This window comes from Neoarius graeffei, chromosome 16 (assembly GCF_027579695.1).
Source record: "Neoarius graeffei isolate fNeoGra1 chromosome 16, fNeoGra1.pri, whole genome shotgun sequence".
Lineage (NCBI taxonomy): Eukaryota > Metazoa > Chordata > Actinopteri > Siluriformes > Ariidae > Neoarius > Neoarius graeffei.
In genome coordinates, this window is record NC_083584.1 from 17,614,362 (window position 1) to 17,635,035 (window position 20,674).

Below are 20,674 nucleotides of genomic sequence, written 5' to 3' on the forward strand. Positions count from 1 at the left end.
TCCTCCCAGTTCCAAACATTCTCAATGGACCTGCACACAGATTTACACTGGTGTGTTTGTTCTGTGATAATGCTTAGAACAGAAAACAGATTTTAAAGATAAAATACTTTCACATATGGGTTTTATCCATCTACATTAATACTAATGACCAATAAAGATCTAAAGGCCTTTTTCTATTGTGCAAAGAATCAAATATTTATGCAACAGAAGACTGGAATTGCACTTCTTCCATTACCCCTGAGGTACTAGTTGGATGGTTTTGGTATCTGACTGTTATTGACGGTAATTATCAGATATTTCTGTTGCTGACTGGTTATCAACCAGTGCATCATACAACTCCAATTCCAGAAAAGTTGTCTAAAATGTAAATAAAAACAGAATGCGATGATGTGCAAATCTTGGAAGCCTGATATTTCATTGAAAATAGTACAAAGACAATATATCGTGTGTTGAAACTGAGAATTTTTTTTTTTTTGAGGAAATATATGCTTATTTTGAATTTGATGCCAACAACATGTTTCAAAAAAATGGGACAGGAGCATGTTTACCACCATGTTGCATCACCTCTACTTTTAACAACACTCCGTAAATGTTTGGGAACTGAGGAGACCAATTGCTGTAGTGTTGAAAGAGAAATGTTGTCCCATTCTTGCCTGATATACAATTTCAGTTGCTCAACCATTCGGGGTCTCCTTTGTCATATTTTATGCTTCATAATGCACCAAATATTTTCAATGTGAGACTGGCCTCCACTGCAGGCAGGCCAGTTTAGCACCCTGACTCTTTTACTACAGCGCTATTCAGTTGTAATATTTGCAGAACGCTATTTGGCGTTGTGTTACTGAAATAAGCAAGGCCTTCTCTGAAAAAGATGTCATCTGGATGGCAGCATGTTGCTCCAAAACCTGTATATATCATTCAGCATTAATGGGGCTTGTGTTCATAGATGATGGTTTGCCAAAGTGTTCCTGAGCCCATGCAGTGATTTCCACTCCAGAATCGTGCCTGTTTTTAATGCAGTGTCGCCTGTGGGCCTGAAGATAATGTCCATCCAATGTTGGTTTTCATCCTTGTCCCTTGCATACAGAGATTTCTCCGGAGTCTCTGAGTCTTTTAATGATATTATGTACCAGAGATGATGTGATCCGCAAATTCATTGCAATTTTACTTTGAGGAACATTATTCACCCACACAGTCTTTCACAGAGTGGTGAATCCCTCCCCATCTTTACTTCTGAGAGACTCAGCCTATCTTAGATGCTCTTTTTATACCCAGTCATTTTATTGGCCTATTGCCAATTAATTTTTTTTTTTTACATTATACAACTTTTCCAGTCTTTTGTTGCCCCTTTCCCACTGTTTTTGAAACTTGTTGCTGGCATCAAATTCAAAATGAGCATATATTTAAAAAAAAAAAATTTCTCAGTTTCAACATCACATCACATTATCTCTAGCCGCTTTATCCTTCTACAGGGTCGCAGGCAAGCTGGAGCCTATCCCAGCTGACTACGGGCGAAAGGCGGGGTACACCCTGGACAAGTCGCCAGCTCATCACAGGGCTGACACATAGACACAGACAACCATTCACACTCACACCTACGGTCAATTTAGAGTCACCAGTTAACCTAACCTGCATGTCTTTGGACTGTGGGGGAAACCGGAGCACCCGGAGAAAACCCACGCGGACACGGGGAGAACATGCAAACTCCGCACAGAAAGGCCCTCGCCGGCCCCGGGGCTCGAACCCAGGACCTTCTTGCTGTGAGGCGACAGCGCTAACCACTACACCACCGTGCCGCCCAGCAAAGATCATTCTTAATCAAATAACACCTGTTGTAGACTGACATCTGCGAAAGGAACAGGTGGGTTTCAGAAAGGGTAGGGGTTGTATTGATCAGATATTCATGTGACGTAACATCATTGAGCAGTGCACAGAGTGGCAGAGGGAATTGTACATAAACGTTGTTGATTTTGAATCATGTTTCAACATTTGATACTATTTTCAATGAAATATACAGTTTCCATGATTTGTAAATCATTGCATTATGTTTTTTGTGGCTACTGCCTCATATAGAGGTAGCAGCCACTATGTCATTGTGCTGTAAGAATGTTAGAGTGGAACAATCATGCACTGCGTATGCACATACATGTGTTCTGATTAAAATGGCTGGTGAGTGTATACAATTCGGTTCACCATTCAAAATAAATGGACTAGACTAAAGAAATCACTTTCAGACATGTTTATGCTTATTACCGAGGGAAAGTGCATTCCTATTTTAAAATATAATCCAGGTTGTCCCCCTTTCCTCGCCTTCTTCGGCCAGTGGTCCCATGTGTGATATAGATGTGACGCACTTCTGAGTTGTTACAGGAATTTGTCGAAAAGAGTATTGAGATCACTGAGCTCTAGCGCCGGGCCTTTTCCGGGAAATAAGAGTTTGGGTCATGATGACAGCACGTGTACGTCAGCCTTGGTTTGGAGGTTTCAGTTTCAAAAACTGTAAGAGATAAGAGTAGAATAATATTAAAGTACAGACACTTGGTATATTTTACTTCTGTGATTTTTAAATTGTTCATTTTTGGATTATGCTTCATTTTTGTGGCTACTGCCTCAGAGTAAATATATATGTTTACTATATTTACTGTAAAGAAGAAAGCCTTTGTCACTGCACAATGAAATTTAGTTTGTCATAGAAGAGCAAAGCCGCCGCATATGTGTGCACCACCACTCTTGGGCACTTCAGCCCAAGGTCGTCCCATATTAACCTAACTGCAGGTCTTTGGACTGTGGGAGTAACCGAAGCACCCGGAAGAAACCCACGCAGACATGGAGAGAACATGCAAACTCCACACAGAAAGGCCCCCGTTGGTCACTGAGCTCAAACCCAGAACCTTCTTGCTATGAGGCAAAAGTGCTAACCACTTACACCACCATGCCGCCCCAATGTATGGACATGGTACCAGAAAACTATTTTATTTATAAGCACTAGCCACATGTACTCTTAGGGTACCTATTTTTATTTATGTTTTACACAGGGTCCCAACTTTTTTGGAATTGGGGATGTGGATAACACTGACAAACAGGAATAATGAAAACATTTTAAAAATTTGATGTAATGTTTCTTTCCTGATTGGGCCACATCTCATTTTTGAATGTGTTTTAGAAAAACACTGAAGCACAGTAAGCTATGAACATAATATTTGAAACTTTTTTGATATGTGATCAATGTCCCTGCGCATACCAAACCAGACTTTAGCCATTTCTTAGATGAATGCCGCTGGCTTCTAGTCTACTTCATAGAATCCGCAAGTCTCCAGGACATAGCAGCTCACGCTGGCTAACAAGCATCTAACAAGAACCACCACTTTTTAAAGCATCATTGATACGACACAGTTCATTCAGGCTCCATTTATTCTGCTTTCCTGCCTGCATGATGGTGTAGCTACAGTGCACCGAGTGATAGTAGGAGGAGGGATAGGTCATGCTTCCTTCACACTTTTCTTTCCATCACACTGGCCCTGCAGCTTTGGAGAGTTTCTCTGATCCTCTGGGCTGTGAGGGGCCATTCATCAGCAGGCCCAGCTAGAGCCGTACAACGGATTTCCACCCTGCCGGCCGAGTCATCAATCACAAGTAGGCGCAGAGCATACTCAATCAGCCCAGAGAACCCAGACAATGTGACACCTTCACAAACTTGCCAAGCTTTCTGATAAATCCTGCAAGACCTGAGGGGCACCCTGAACCTTATAGAGACCCATCTGAGTCTCAAAGAACTCGAAGGAAAAAAGAGGAATCAAAGGGCAATGCATAACATGCCTACTTAGAAATTCTCACACAGCATGTCTCCACACTGCCCCTTTCTGCTCACTGCTGGTGGGAGTATCTATCTTGTGGATATGGGTTTAGTTGGGGTAAACACAACAGAACCACATAAAACAATCCTCTGCAAAGTTGCCAATTTGAGACACTATTTGGTATTTCATTTTTAAGGAATAAAACATGCCCGGACATACTGTTATAGAAAAATAATCAATGATGGGTGTGGTGTAATGAAGCCTGGTGCAGTTACTGTTACAACCCTACAATTTGTTTTACAATCACAGCACATCCCAAAGTGTTTTATTCCACTTATACCACAGCAGTTTGCCAGTGATTACAATTTTATACTTCTTCAAGAACATTACATCTGTTAATGTTTTGGAAAGTCCACAATTTCATTCTTCTTATCACCAGTCTTTATTTTTTCACTTTCATATTCAAGTTACAGCTTTACTGTTAGAAAGCACTGACACTGGAGATGTCTTCAAGAAATATTACATCTCCAAGGTTCATAATATCAAAATTGATATGTTTTTGTTTGCTGAATATAATGAGTATTCATGGATTATATAAAGCATCCAGCATACAATTCCCTGTGTGGTTGGAATTTTATGCAGCCAAAATCTGGTCCATTATTTGCATTTTTCACTTTTATTACATCAGCGTGAGTCTGAGCTCCATTAATTACCACAAAAAAAAAAAAAAAAATCTATGGATTTCACAAAACATTGCCAATTCAGTTTTGTTCCGCAGTGATCAATGTGCGCTTGGAGTCATGTTTTTTTTTTTTTTTTTATTTGTCTGCATTGATTCAAACATGACATTTCCCTTGTTTTGTAGTGTGCAGATCTAGCTATCACTACTTGAAGGTTGGTTCCTATGGCTATGTACACCCGTGCTTGACAACACAAGGCCAGAGAGACACTGAGTTTATCAAATCAAAATCAAATCAAGTTTATTTGTATAGCGCTTTTAACAATAAACATTGTCGCAAAGCAGCTTTACAGAATTTGAACGACTTAAAACATGAGCTAATTTTCTCCCTAATCTATCCCCAATGAGCAAGCCTGTGGCGACGGTGGCAAGGAAAAACTCCCTCAGACGACATGAGGAAGAAACCTCGAGAGGAACCAGACTCAAAAGGGAACCCATCCTCATTTGGGCAACAACAGACAGCCTGACTATAATATTAACAGTTTTAACAGGTATAACCCTCAACTGTCCTCATGGGGCCGTCCTTCACAGGAGCGGTGCGATAAAATTCCGACCATGTGGTGACAGCTTTCACTCCATGCTTGAGTCGCTGATCTTGTTTTGATTGAGATCCTATGCTATACTGTACATGTTAACACTGTGGACCGTCCTGCGACTTGAAAAGGTTAAGAGTTAAACATTTAAAGAGCTTTTGTCTTGGCTGATCTGACAAAGTGTGCACTGCAAATCAGCCTTGAGATATCATTTCAGCTCAGGGTAGAAGGGCAACGTTTTTCTCCATGCCTCCTGTTTATAATGAAGAGCTATCACAGCTGTTATCATAGCTGGCTTTGTGTACTTTGCTGTGGTTGAATGATGGAAAATGGCCAAAAATAGATAATCCAAATCTCAGAACTAAAAGTGCTGGAACTGATCCAGGTTCTCCTAGAAGTAGGGTGACCAGATTTCCCTAGTCTGAAACCGGGACACTTTTGCGCGCGACCATGCTCGTGCTCGCACACCTTTTTTTTTACGTAAACATGACACTCAGAGAGGTGCTCTTATCATTTTGTTGAAGCTCACATTTATCAAGATCTCACATGAAATAAAACAAACAGGCATTTTGTTATCTAGTAGCATAGTGGTATACAGATCAGTTAAATTATGGTCAGACAACAGATTTTGTAATGGCTGAGAATAGGCCAGGCTATGTCCATAGGCCAAATTTAAACTGATTTATTTCACCTGTTTGTGAGAACACCAAGAAGAATGCATATGCACATGTAGGCTATATCTCTAAAATTGTATGCACTATAGCATGAACTTAAAAAGTAGATATGTGACCTCAACATAGCCTAGGTCAGAATCAACCTTACTAACCATTCCCCACAACTGAATGAATAAAGAAAGAAGATGTGTACAAAAGTGAACACTTTAATGGAAGGTGCAACAAGCTGTTCAACACAGCAATATGGCCAAACTGTCAGAATGATATGTTAAACAGAAACAAAAAAGAGACAAGTGATTTGAGAATATATACTACGGAAGCCGCGAGAGGCCCTTCATATAATCCTTTTTTTTATTCACCTTGTTATCCCGAGATAACGACATAATTAATTCAGGATCTCGAGAAAACAACACAACTAATTCGAGATCTCGAGAAAACAAAACCGTTATTTCATGATCTCGAGTAAACAGCTGAGAAATGGTTCATTCAGGTGCGCCAAGAGACTTGTGATATGCTGACTTTGGGGCTATTTCTCATTCTATATAGACGCAACTTTGGTCATTAGAATGTCTGGAATAATCGATCACCTAATAAGGCAATATTTTGATCAGGGGTTGACACAGGGAGAGATTGCATTAAGTCTTTTAATAAGGGATAATTTCAAAATTAGTCCCCGGCACCTCCGCAGAAGACTGGCCCGGCTTCGTCTCTACCGACGGAGATACAGTGATCCAGCTGAGATCATGAAATAATTGTTTTATTTTCTCGAGATCTCGAAATAACGGTTTTATTTTCTCGAGATCTCGAATTAGTTGTGTTGTTTTCTCAAGATCCTGAATTAATTATGTCGTTATCTCGGGATAACAAGGTGAATAAAAAAAGATTATATGAAGGGCCTCTCTCAGCAGTAAAGGAGGAGAGGGGCGACAGCCCGAGGAAAGCCCCCACAGGAGCGCACAGCATTTGCAGCACAGGCTACCCAACTCAGTACAAGAACAAAACACTTACAGTGTGTGCAGTCGGCTTCATGCGCATTGTTCTGCACCTCTCGGAGGAAGGGGTAGGTGCCCTGTAAATCTTTGGAAAAGGTACAGTTTCTTTTCGGCATAATTGCTGCGGCATTACTGCTGCTAGCTGCTAGACAAAGAACATTCGCGCCAGTTAATGTTTATTTTATTGTTGCATGGCAACCCGTTCTGTTGTCTGGAATAATGTGGCTAAATAAACACCCATGCCACAGGGCCAGGGGGCAGTAACCAGGAAAGTTTGCGATTCCTGTCCATTCATCAAAATAGTAAATGCAGACATTTCTCCGCTAATGATTCCCACGCTGCTCAGTCGCAAATGTCGCAAGTGGCGAAAATCGGGACATATCCGTGTTCCGACAGACTTTTGTCGGGACTCGGGACACACAACCCCAAATCGGGACTGTCCCGGTAAAACCGGGACGTCTGGTCACCCTACCTAGAAGACTAAATCCAACCTTAATCCCTAATCCTAACCCACACAATAACATACAATACAAAACAACACTTTCAACACACTTGCCTGAAACACACTCTACTACCCACTGGATGTTTTGTCTTGACTCTGCCCAGGTAGGAAGAGATGCATCATATCCAATTCCACCCCACAGAATTTTTGCTCTGCAGCAAGGGGTACCTGAAAAATGTTGGGGGAGGGGGGAGGATATTGACCAAAACCTCATCTCATCTCATTATCTCTAGCCGCTTTATCCTTCTACAGGGTCGCAGGCAAGCTGGAGCCTATCCCAGCTGACTACGGGCGAAAGGCGGGGTATACCCTGGACAAGTCGCCAGGTCATCACAGGGCTGACACATAGACACAGACAACCATTCACACTCACATTCACACCTACGGTCAATTTAGAGTCACCAGTTAACCTAACCTGCATGTCTTTGGACTGTGGGGGAAACCGGAGCACCCGGAGGAAACCCACGCGGACACGGGGAGAACATGCAAACTCCACACAGAAAGGCCCTCGCCGGCCCCAGGACTCGAACCCAGGACCTTCTTGCTGTGAGGCGACAGCGCTAACCACTACACCACCGTGCCGCCCTGACCAAAACTAGAAAACACAAAAACCTCATTGCAGAAAAATTAAAGAACAACTTTACCCCTGACTGTTATTAAGTGCTGAAACTGAAGACTCCTTCCATGTTAAAGTTGTGTTATTTTAAAACCATAATACTGTACACTCACTGGCCACTTTATTAGGAATACCCATCCACCTGCTGTTTTATGCACTTCTCTAATCAGCCAACCCCTTTCATGCAGATACAAATCAAGAGCTTCAGTTTACGTTCACTTCAAACATCAGAATGGGAAAAATTGTCATCTCCAAGTGCGACTTTCACTGTGGCACGCGTGTTGGTTTGAGCCAGATGGACTGGTTTGAGTATTTCAGAAACTGCTGATCTCCTGGGGTTCTCTCACACAACAGGTCTCTAGAGTTTACACAGAATGGTGCGAAAAACAAAAAACATCAAGTGAGTGAGCAACAGTTCTGTGGGTGGAAACAAATACCTTGTTGATAAGAGAGGTCAGAGGAAAATGGACAGATTGGTTAGAGGTTTTTTGCCAGGAAGGATATAGTAACTCATATAATCACTCTTTACAACCATGGTGAGCAGAAAAGCATCTCAGCATGCAACAGCAGAACAACACATTAGGTTCCACTCCTGCAGCCAAGAACAGGGATCTTAGAATCAAGAACAAGTTCCTATTAAAGTGGCTGACGAGTGTACATTGGAATGAATATACATATAAATAATATATAGATTTAGGCACTGCCTAGAAGCAGAGCTCCCATCTGTTTCTGGGTTATAGAATTTTCTTATATCATAGCCAGCCTTTTTTGTTTTATTTCTTTACTGGCTATAACACTGGCCACTAGGTGGTGTGTACGACTGGCAATTACTAACACTGGCCGCTAGGCAGTGTGTATGACTGGCAATTACTATAACACTGGTATGGTGGGAGGCACACACAGGACTGAAACCATCAGAAAACAACTCGATGGGTTTCTTTATGTGCCCACACTTTATGCCTATGGGGCTCCGCTCGCGCAGGCCTTTGGCCCGCTCAGAAGCTCCACTATAAACCTCTGATTTGCAGCCAGGACTACAGTCAAAGTTGCTGTTTGAGAAAATTGATTAACATCATCTAAACAACCAGATTTGAGAATTGTTGAGAATATGGACACAAATTTGTGTGGTGGTCAGGGAAAACCTATCAGCTATGGGTGAACTCTGTATAACAGCCAAAAAAAAAATCTATTTTTGTCAATAATATACTTTGATATCTCAGCCTGAAACAAGAAAATGGACTGGCCAAATCTATGTGGAAATGTTTTTATTTAGGTGACTTTCCATGCCTTGGTGTCTGCTTGCAAAGATAAGATTGTATAAGGATCAAGGGGGGAACCATGTCTTAAAGGTAAAACAGTGAAACAGGCAATAGGTCGAGCAAGGCACAAACAGGCTATTGTAGACTCGGCAGAATCAAAGACCAGAAACAGGAAATCGGGGATCAGGAAACCAAACAAGGAAATAAGGCTCAATAATGTGTCAGCACTGCAACTCAATACTTCGCAAAGTAAGTATGTTTTCACAGTTTTTAATATAGGTGCACTGATTGTGCTTTAATCCTGTGCAGGTACGAGTCATTTACAGCGCACACGAGAGTCCACTTGGCACACACTTTGTCCAGAGCCCACCCAAGAGTCTATCTGATGCACACGCCAAGGTGCACAGGTGTGAAACTCTTGCACGAAATTAGTACAAAAATTAATGTAGATATAAATATCTTACGACAAATCAATTATGGCATGTTACAAAAAAACAAAGAAAAAATCTGAGTCCTCGTTTCCAATTTATGAGTCTGAATGCAGTTATTGCACGAGTCCGAGTCCAAGTCTGAGTCATCGGTGCTCAAGTCCAAGTCAAGTCACGAGTCCTTAAAATTAGGGCACGAGTCAGACTCCTTGACTCGAGTACTACAAGCCTGCATTACATCATCAAAACAGAGAACACTTTGTACACTTTGAACATTAAAAAAAATTGTACACTGTCATCTGTACAATAAAGAAATTTAGTTGAATCAAGAATATATTTAAAATGGTACCTGGGAGTGGGAGAAGGGGAAGCCATGGCCTAATGGTTGGAGAAGTAGCTTTGGGACCAAAGGGTCACTGGTTTGATTCCCTGGACCAGCAGGAATGGCTGAAGTGTCCTTGAGCAAGGTACCTAACCCCCAACTGCTCCCTTGGCTGCTCTCGGCGTGTATGTCGCTCTGGACAAGAGTGTCTGTCATATGTCTCTACTGTAATGTAATGGTACCAGATACCTCTAGTGAACATAATTTGAGCAATTAATAAAAATATATGCCCCAATTACACTGCATATCAAGCAATATATGATACCTTTATTATATAGATTAGACATGCTAACTACTACTGTCTCCTCATTGCATCCTCTCATCTCATCTCATTATCTCTAGCCGCTTTATCCTTCTACAGGGTCGCAGGCAAGCTGGAGCCTATCCCAGCTGACTATGGGCGAAAGGCGGGGTACACCCTGGACAAGTCGCCAGGTCATCACAGGGCTGACACATAGACACAGACAACCATTCACACTCACATTCACACCTACGGTCAATTTAGAGTCACCAGTTAACCTAACCTGCATGTCTTTGGACTGTGGGGGAAACCGGAGCACCCGGAGGAAACCCACGCAGACACTGGGAGAACATGCAAACTCCACACAGAAAGGCCCTCGCCGGCCCCGGGGCTCGAACCCAGGACCTTCTTGCTGTGAGGCGACAGCGCTAACCACTACACCACCGTGCTGCCCCTCATTGCATCCTCAGATTCTATTTTGCTGCAACCACCAGGTACCATGTATATTTGTGGTCAGAATTTTACAGATGTGGACATGACAGTCATGGTGATATTGGGCTTTCAGGGAGTTCTTTGAACTGTTCTTTTTCTGGGGCAGAATGACTGTCCAACATGCATCTTTAAAAGAAAAAAAAGAATCAAAATTATACATACAGCACACCTAATATTTGATTAAATGTTCCTTAGCAAGTTTCACCTTCACCAGATGCTTTTGGTAGCCATCAACAAGCTTCTGACAGAATTTTGGTTTGATATTTGAAGCTGTTCTTGGCAGAATTTGTAGAGCTCAATTAAATTTATTGGTTTCCTGGCCCGGACCCAACTTTTAAGCACAGTCCACATATTTTCGATGGGGTTGAGGTCAGAATTTTATTTAAGATTAATGTTAGTCTGCTTTATCGATTACACAGCCAGCTTTGATGTGTATCTGGGGTCATTGTTCTGTTGGAACACCCAACTGTGTCGAAGTTTCTGATGGTTTGAGGTCATGCTTAAGAATTCTAAAGTAGTCCAGCTTCTTCATTATTCCATCAACTTTGTTCAATGCACCAGTTCCACTGGCAGCAAAACAGCCCCACACTGTAAAAACGATAACTATTAATTGCAGATCTCATAAAAGTTTTCAAATTTGTCTGACTCAGAAATAAAGCCTTGGCATCTTCAACAACCAAAAACTCACCTCTCCAACAAACTTCTCACTATTGTTATCTTAACACGCATTTTAATAACAGGTAAACAGCGATTTCTGAGTTGAGATAGGTTTTGTTTTGCCCCTTGATGGAAACCCGGTAGTGGCCCACATGAGATGTGTGGGTCACTTGCTGGTTGGACATTTTGAACTCCGACTCAACTTGTGGGACAATGTGGATACGAGTTTTGTAAAATACTTCGACCATTTACATTTGGCTAAGCAGGTAAGTGTTGTTTTACTAAACTAGGAATTTTAACAGTTAAGTGCAGTCTACTGTTTCAAACGAAATATGGGTTCATTTTGTCCGACCACCAAAGCTAACATTGTTAGCTAGGCTACAGACGGCGCTCCAAGCTTAGTTAACCTAAAAAGAATTCTTCCACAAACACGACTTTATGTTAACTTTAATATGTTAATATGTTGTAATGCACTGTGTGTATTTAGAATGCGTTTTAATTTAATTATGGTGTACTTTTGTTTGAGGAGAAAATGATCCACATGAGCACTTGTGTGCAGTGATGGGGGAGGGGAGGGGAGGGGAGGGGAGGGGAGGGGAGGGGAGGCATGAGCAGGGATTGTGCGGTGGAGGGAGAGGCAGGTGACCTGGTTATGCAGTTAGCAGTAGCCGCTCAGTGAACGCAAACGCTGGGCTATTTGTCAGTCAGAAATGTTACAATTCTGCAAGATCCAAGCCAGTGTATGGCGTCATGTGTGAAACTTGTTGATTAAAGTGAAGGGGCTTCGAAGTTGGTTAGACTTCGGCCCAGGAGAACAGCACAGTCTTTCCAGTGCCTCCCAAATGGACGCTGCGGCAGGAATGTAAACGCTAGTGGTGGGCAGATCAATCTAAAAGTATCGATAGTATCTCCATTAAAGCAACTCAAAATAGTATGTTTCTTTGTGCCAGCTGTTTACACTAAAGGGTTGATTCAACAAAGATCTTATTTAACCTTTTCATGTGTGAAATGTGAGGAAAATTGTCCAAATTTGAAAATTTTGTAGGATTGTTTTCATCGTTCAAAATTGTGCTTAAACTGAAATCCATTTAAGTTACTCAGAACATTCTGCCTTATTTAAAGTCATTTAACTGTCCATGCATGTGGGGGGGAGGGATGTTTCATTCTCAGTTCATGCTGAACCATATCAGTTATAAAACATGAACATCTCTATTTTCATACATATACACGTATCTGCAATTGCTTGATTATCTGAGATTAAACTAATGTATTCTTGTGAAAATTGATTAAAATTATCAAGTTAAAATACTAAACGTTTTCTTATACTAGCTTCACTGAGATGCCAAGGTTCTTTTCCTCATCTCATCTCATTATCTCTAGCCGCTTTATCCTTCTACAGGGTCACAGGCAAGCTGGAGCCTATCCCAGCTGACTACGGGCGAAAGGCGGGGTACACCCTGGACAAGTCGCCAGGTCATCACAGGGCTGACACATAGACACAGACAACCATTCACACTCACATTCACACCTACGGTCAATTTAGAGTCACCAGTTAACCTAACCTGCATGTCTTTGGACTGTGGGGGAAACCGGAGCACCCGGAGGAAACCCACGCGGACACCGGGAGAACATGCAAACTCCACACAGAAAGGCCCTCGCCGGCCCCGGGGCTCGAACCCAGGACCTTCTTGCTGTGAGGCGACAGCGCTAACCACTACACCACCGTGCCGCCTGGTTCTTTTCCTTTTATTATAAAATTAATACTTTGGCTGCTGCTCAGATTAAGAAAGCAATTTGAAGACATCACTCTGGGCTGTGATCACCTAAGACTTTGGCTTTATTTTGACAAATGTTTTTGAACCAAGTCTGACTATTCCCCGCTCTTTATTTCGCTCTTATTTTCAGACTTCGGTTACTTCGGGTGGTTGTCTTCTCCAAAGAAGGCAGACGAATACAGCTTGCTGTACCAGAATCTGTCAGTGAACTGATTGATGTACTGAAAGAGAGACTTTGACTTGAAGGTGATTTCTCACTACAGTTTAAGGATCCAGATTTTGGAAATGCATTATGCAGCTTGACAATAATGTCTGAATTACCAGCTGAGCGTGCATTCCTGCATATTATGTGGGACTGTAACTCATCTCTACTTAACCAATCCAGTGACCATTCGATTGGTTCAGTCTCCACTCTTGATACAGCCAGTGTTCACTCTGAGCATTTCACGTCTAGCTCAGACTCTATCCAGAGCAATTTAAAGCATGTTGCTGAGCAGCCCTTTCCATTCCCGATCCCTAAGTTCTCAGATGATGTTGAACTGAAATTGCCTAAGAGTAATGAGATGTACGAAAAGTCAAAGAAGGGCCTTGACATGACAAGAGACATTAAAATGGACATTTTGGATAAAATTGGACAGGCAATTTTTTAAATCAAAAGCTACCCTGACAAAGATGAACTTCAATCAGTTGCCTCTTCCCTGGTTCTTAAGCATCCATGCCTTAAGAAGCTAGGTAGCATCACAGGCTATGAAGGATGGAAAACAAGTATCCAGTACAAGCTTGGAAACTACAGGTCAAAGCTGCACCAGGCAGGCTGCAATGAGGTGGATGTGAACAGGAAAAGAAAAGGTGGAGATGAGGATGACTGCCTGTTCACCCTGAAAAAGCCCAAACATGGAGAGGTCAACCATGTTCCAGATTATCCACAACACCATGATGATTCTACTTTTGAAGAAGAAAGAGTTGCTCTGGTTGATGAAACGAAGAAGAAGAAAAAGAACTTGACAATGATGCGGCACAAGATGGAGCTGACATTTTCCCTTAGATGGAGAGAGGTAGTAGAGGGGCAGCCTATGGTATCCGAGGTCCAGGAGAGCTGGCTTGCGCTTTTTTCCTTTGAGGAGGTAAGATTGTGCTAATTTATTTAGTAATTTCATTATTCAAGTGCTCAATGCAGTATGTGTAATTGGGTAGGTCTAATTTTACCACATTGACTATAACTGACGAAATGCTCACTCTGTTATAAGCTACAGTATATTGGCAAGCTATACTATACTCTGCCCTACCACTCCACTCCACACACTCCAACTCACTACACTATCAGCCCCACAATTCATAATACAATTTGTCCTCCCAAGGAGTATGCCCCCTAATGCAACTTTTAAATTGGAAACAATTGATGTGTCATAGTCAGATTGTTAATTGCTAGTCCTTAGGATTTGCCTTTACAGATGCCAGTGAAACTTAATGAAACTTTTTTGCCAAAACTAAATTATATACATTTTTAGAGAGTAATTGTATTGTAGCTTCCTAGGAATTTTCTGTTAAGAAAAAAAAAACCCTAACAGAATCATTATTGTCCAATTATATTATTTTATTGTTTGTGTTCATATATCTGAAGAATTTAATAGAATCACCAGCAAAGACCTCCTGGGGACTTTCACTACATCCCTTGACAAATATGTGCCTCGCTTGCTTATACTGTACCGGGCTAGGGAAGGGAGGTTTTGGTCAGAAGATGGAACACCACCTTGATAACCTTGATGAACAGGTAAGTAATGTGCCTGAAGCTAAAAGCATTCATAAGTTGAGGGAAAATAACCTGTCATGCTTTTCAACTGCCAAACCTTGAGCACTTGCTGTGTTCAGTAGTCAAAGATGTGGCCGCCCATGCCTCTTTCCTTTGTTGAAAATATGAAATATTTGCCCGGGATTATAAGGAAAGCCTCTTTCCTCTTGCATTTTGTAAAAATTCACTTTGGCACTATACTAACTGATATGCTTGTGTGTTTTCCACTGGGTACTGTTAGACATCGGACATTGTGTCTCAACGAAAGACAGCAGCACTGAGGGGCCTGCTTATTTTTGTTCGGGATGACACCGCTAAATTCTTCTTGAAATGTTCAGTAAGTAATACCAAAAGCAAGTTGATTTATATAGCACATTTCCTACACAGGTAATTCAATGTGCTTTTTTAAAACTTCCACAAGCTGAATGGCAAGGGTCAGTAGCATGTTACTAAAATTTAGGTTGGAATAAGAAGAAATGCATTTTGTCTTTCAGTTTTCTTTAACACTCAATCATGTTTGTTACTTCTCTTCAGGACACTGACCCTGAAGAATGAGTGCTCAGAGGTGTGTCTCTTGTCATCATTACTGTCCTCGAAGACGATGCTGCCATTTCACCAAATGTGCAAGACGTGGCTATTGTGTTGGAAGGGGCCATTGTGCTACAGTACATGACCTACCAGACCTCAGTACTGCCTTTGCATACAGTGGTGCTTGAAAGTTTGTGAACCCTTTAGAATGTTCTATATTTCTGCATAAATATGACCTAAAACATCATCAGATTTTCACACAAGTCCTAAAAGTAGATAAAGAGAACCCAGTTAAACCAATGAGACAAAAATATTATACTTGGTCATTTATTTATTGAAGAAAATGATCCAATATTGCATATCTGTGAGTAGCAAAAGTATGTGAACCTCGAGGATTAGCAGTTAATTTGAAGGTGAAATTAGAGTCAGGTGATTTCAATCAGTGGGATAACAAATCAGGTGTGAGTGGGTACCGTGTTTTATTTAAAGAACAGGGATCTATCAAAGTCTCATATTCACAACACATGTTTGTGGATGTGTATCATGGCTCGAACAAAGGAGATTTCTGAGGACCTCAGAAAAAGCGTTGTTGATGCTCATCAGACTGGAAAAGGTTACAAAACCAGGAGTGGTCGACCAACAAAGATCACTCCAAGAGCAAGGCATGTAATAGTCGGCAAGGTCACAAAGGACCCCAGGGTAACTTCTAAGCAACTGAAGGCCTCTCGCACATTGGCTAAGGTTAATGTTCATGAGTCCACCATCAGGAGAACACTGGACAACAATGATGTGCATGGCAGGGTTGCAAGGAGAAAGCCACTGCTCTCCAAAAAGAACATTGCTGCTCATCTGCAGTTTGGAAAAGATCATGTGGACAAGCCAGAAGGCTATTGGAAAAAATGTTTTGTGGACGGATCAGACCAAAATAGAACTTTTTGGTTTAAATGAGAAGCGTTATGTTTGGAGAAAGGAAAACACTGCATTCCAGCATAAGAACCTTATCCCATCTGTGAAACATGGTGGTGGTAGTATCATGGTTTGGGCCTATTTTGCTGCATCTGGGCCAGGATGGCTTGCCATCATTGATGGAATAATGAATTTGGAATTATACCACCAAATTCTAAAGGAAAATGTCAGGACATCTATCCATGAACTGAATCTCATGAGAAGGTGGGTCATGCAGCAAGACAACGACCCAAAGCACACAAGTCGTTCTACCAAAAAATTGTTAAAGAAGAATAAAAAGTTAATGTTGTGGAATGGCCAAGTCAAAGTCCTGACCTTAATCCAATCGAAATGTTGTGGAAGGACCTGACGCGAGCAGTTCATGTGAGGAAACCCACCAACATCCCAGAGTTGAAGCTGTTCTGTATGGAGGAATGGGCTAAAATTCCTCCAAGCCGGTGTGCAGGACTGATCAACAGTTACCAGAAACATTTAGTTGTAGTTATTGCTGCACAAGGGAGTCACACCAGATACTGAAAGCAAAGGTTCACATATTTTTGCCACTTACAGATATGTAATATTGGATCATTTTCCTCAATAAATAAATGACCAAGTATAATATTTTTGTCTCATTTGTTTATCTGGGTTCTCTTGATCTACTTTTAGGTCTTGTATGAAAATCTGATGATGTTTTAGGTCATATTTACCTCTTTGGCCTTCTGTATGCCATGAACATTGATTATCCAAAGGAGATGAGGTATACCTTTGAAGCACTTCAGACCATCTTTTTTTGAGCTTGGCTCTCGATGCTCACAGTGCATAAGGTCTCTCAAAACAAAGCTATTGCTGTGAGCTAATCATTTTAAGCATGCAAATCTCTGCCTCTGAAACAAAGATTCATGAAACTTTTGGAGATGTCAGCTGCCAGTTCACAAGAGGTGCATATACTGTGTTTCCACTGTTCATGTTTGTTGTTGGTGCGCAAGTAAAACATTGGTGTATGCACTGTCATTTTAAGCATGCAACTCCAGTTTGCCTGTGAAATATACATTTTTTGGTATTGTTGGATGTCAGTTAACAAGAGGTGGTGGAGTTTTAAAATTTTGTTTTATTCTTTGATTCAAAGACCTTAAACACATTTGAAAAATGCACGTGTTGTGCAACATAATCCAAATTCAAGATGTTTTTGGATGCGTTTGTCACAATCATTTTACAAGATTTGTAAGAGGCACATAATCAGTGTTTTGCCTGTTCAAGTTTGTTAGTAAAATTTCAATGCATGTGCAATTTTAAACTTGTCTAGATCATTGTGATTGTTGCTCATTTACAACTTCAAGATACACTTGGACAGGCAGTTATTTTATGTATGCATGTCCTGTTCACAACGATGTTTGCCAAGAGGAATAAACAGTGTCAGGTAACTTAATCCTTTGTGCTCTTCAGTTTATTTAAATGTTAATTTATTTATTACAGCAACATGCATTTTTATCGATTTATAAAGCAACATTTCTATCTCACTGAATCAAGAATTGTGTGTTTATTCAGCAGGAATTTCTGTATTTGTTGAAGATAGAAATACATGTTATTGAAGCAAGAATTTCATGGTTAGCCTCACAAGAATATTAAAATTATGTGAACAAGAAAATTCAAGTCTGCAGAACTCTCATCTAAACTTGAAAACTGTAGTAAAGTCAACAACAGTAGTCAAAAGTTGAGACAATTCAAAAATCCATTGCATCATGTTGCCTTGATAATTTGAGTTTTCTCAACATTTTCGTTTTTACAGTGCAGAGGATGCTGCTGCTACCACCACTATGCTGAACAGTTGGTTCAGCGTTCTTCTATAGCTCTGGTCATTGCAGCCAAACAACTCAATCTTTGTCTCATCTGACCATTAAACTTTCCTCCATAAGGGTTTTTTCTTCTTCGTCCCTGTGGTTTGCTGCAAACTTTAGTTAAGCTCGAAGGTATCAATTTTGGAACAGGGGCTTCTTTCTTGGATAGCAGCCTCTCAGTTCATGGCAGACCTGTGCCTTGGTGGTTCCTGATCATCCGAATCAATTCCCTTTCACGTTGGGCAGTTTGGTCTTCTCCCCGCAAAGTGGCTACACCTCCCAATAACTTGTACTTGCATGCAATTGTTTGAACTGGTCATTCTGGAATTTTCAGTTGATTAGAAACGGCTCCAAGGGACATTCCTGAGTTGCGTAAATGTATGAGCCTTTTTCTCAGATCTGCACTGAGCTCCTTTGACTTTCCCATTGTACTGTGTGTTGGTCAATCCAATGAGTGCTAACAAACAAACAAACAAACTCTTTTAATGTTGGCACAGAGAGGCTACCAGCTGTAGTCAACCATGATCACTAACAAGAAGTTAAGAGCCCTTGGCAAATTAAAAGACAATTTGGCCATATATACATTTTTAACCCTTTATGTATCATTTTGACTCTGTGTTGATTTCAGCAAACTCAAAATAAATTAAAACTTGTGCACCAAATTCTTTTTTATTAAAGATGTTGTCGAATAGGGCGGCACAGTGGTGTAGTGGTTAGCGCTGTCGCCTCACAGCAAGAAGGTCCGGGTTCGAGCCCCGTGGCCGGCGAGGGCCTTTCTGTGCAGAGTTTGCATGTTCTCCCCGTGTCCGCGTGGGTTTCCTCTGGGTGCTCCGGTTTCCCCCACAGTCCAAAGACATGCAGGTTAGGTTAACTGGTGACTCTAAATTGACCATAGGTGTGAGTGTGAATGGTTGTCTGTGTCCAAGGCCGGATTAACTATATGGGCCTGGGGCACAGTGCCCAGGGGCACCAACCACTCACAGCCAGTGGGGGGGCACCACATGACAGAAACTTTAAAAATATTTTTCGTGAATGTTTGTACACTTAAAATGGTTATACACTTGACATTGTTAAATAGTCATATATAATTCATTATGAACACTAATTTCATTAGAACAACAACAATAATCATAATTCTGAGCAAGAGTGGCCTATGTGACCATTAACCCCCCTTTCCTCAACCTGTCAGTTGACCCAGTCCACCTACGGTGAAATGTATCAATTTTTTTAAAACCACGGTAGAAATGAAAAATGAACAGACATCAGTGGTTGTGCAAAGAGAAAATTTAAAAAAGATAGACTCCAGCCGTGTAGCTGCAATTAAAAATGTTCCAGTGTTAGATCGTTTTTTTATAAAAACATCGACAACTGCTGTCACTGCCAGCGCTGAAGCCGAAGCTAGTGAAATCAGCGATGCTAGTGAGGGAGCTGGCCCTGCTAGCACTAGCCAGGGAGATGCTACAACCACAGCCAGTGTTAGCCGAGGGGTCGGCGACGACGAGGATCCCCTTGAGACATACAAATATATGCTGCTCATTTTTGAATAAGACATTTCAATATGCCTACATGCATATCGTTGGTTGTTTTCAGTGAATTTGATGGGCTGATGTAGCCTACTTAATAAATTTTCAATGAGGAAGAATGACCTTGTTTATGTGTACTATTGTTTATGTATATGCTACTATTTTTGACAGCAAAGGGCAAGGTTTGAGAGTGTGTGCAGGAGGTTACTGAACGCGTGCGCGCAGGGTGGTGGTGGGGGGGGGGGGGGGGGGCACTTGAGGTATAGTGCCCAGGGGCACCGCATTGGCTTAATGCGGCACTGTCTGTGTCTATGTGTCAGCCCTGTGATGACCTGGTGACTTGTCCAGGGTGTACCCTGCCTTTCGCCTGTAGTCAGCTGGGATAGACTCCAGCTCGCCTGTGACCCTGTAGAACAGGATAAAGCGGCTAGAGATAATGAGATGAGATGAGATGTTGTCGAATCATTCTACCACAGAAAATGTTCAAGTAGTTCAAAAAAATTACTGAAAGCCCAATATTGTCATGACATTCATGTCAATGTATGTAAATAAATGTCGGCGTGTAACTGTAGATCTGGCAGAGCTTTCAAATGAACTGAATAGGATGAGGTATGGAAAAACTTGCATGTAGACATGTTCTGCCTTCGCAATGTATCCACAAACACTTCAGGACCGGATCCAGTTCCACTGTGTGAGTAATAAAAGAGGAAAAGAACAAAAGGTCCATTTCAGAGATCATTTTGACATCAGGAAACCACTGGAGGCACAGAAGCATGAGCTGAGCTTTGACACAAGTCATCACTGAATGTGTGAAAACTTGTGGAATGACATTTGATCATATACACTGATGCAAACTAATGCAAGAAAGAAAAGAGGGACCTGGACTACAGAGATGGCAATCAGCAGTATATAGAGCAGACGAGTAGATAGTGCTGATGCAATCAGCCTGAAAGGATGTGATGAGGCGGCA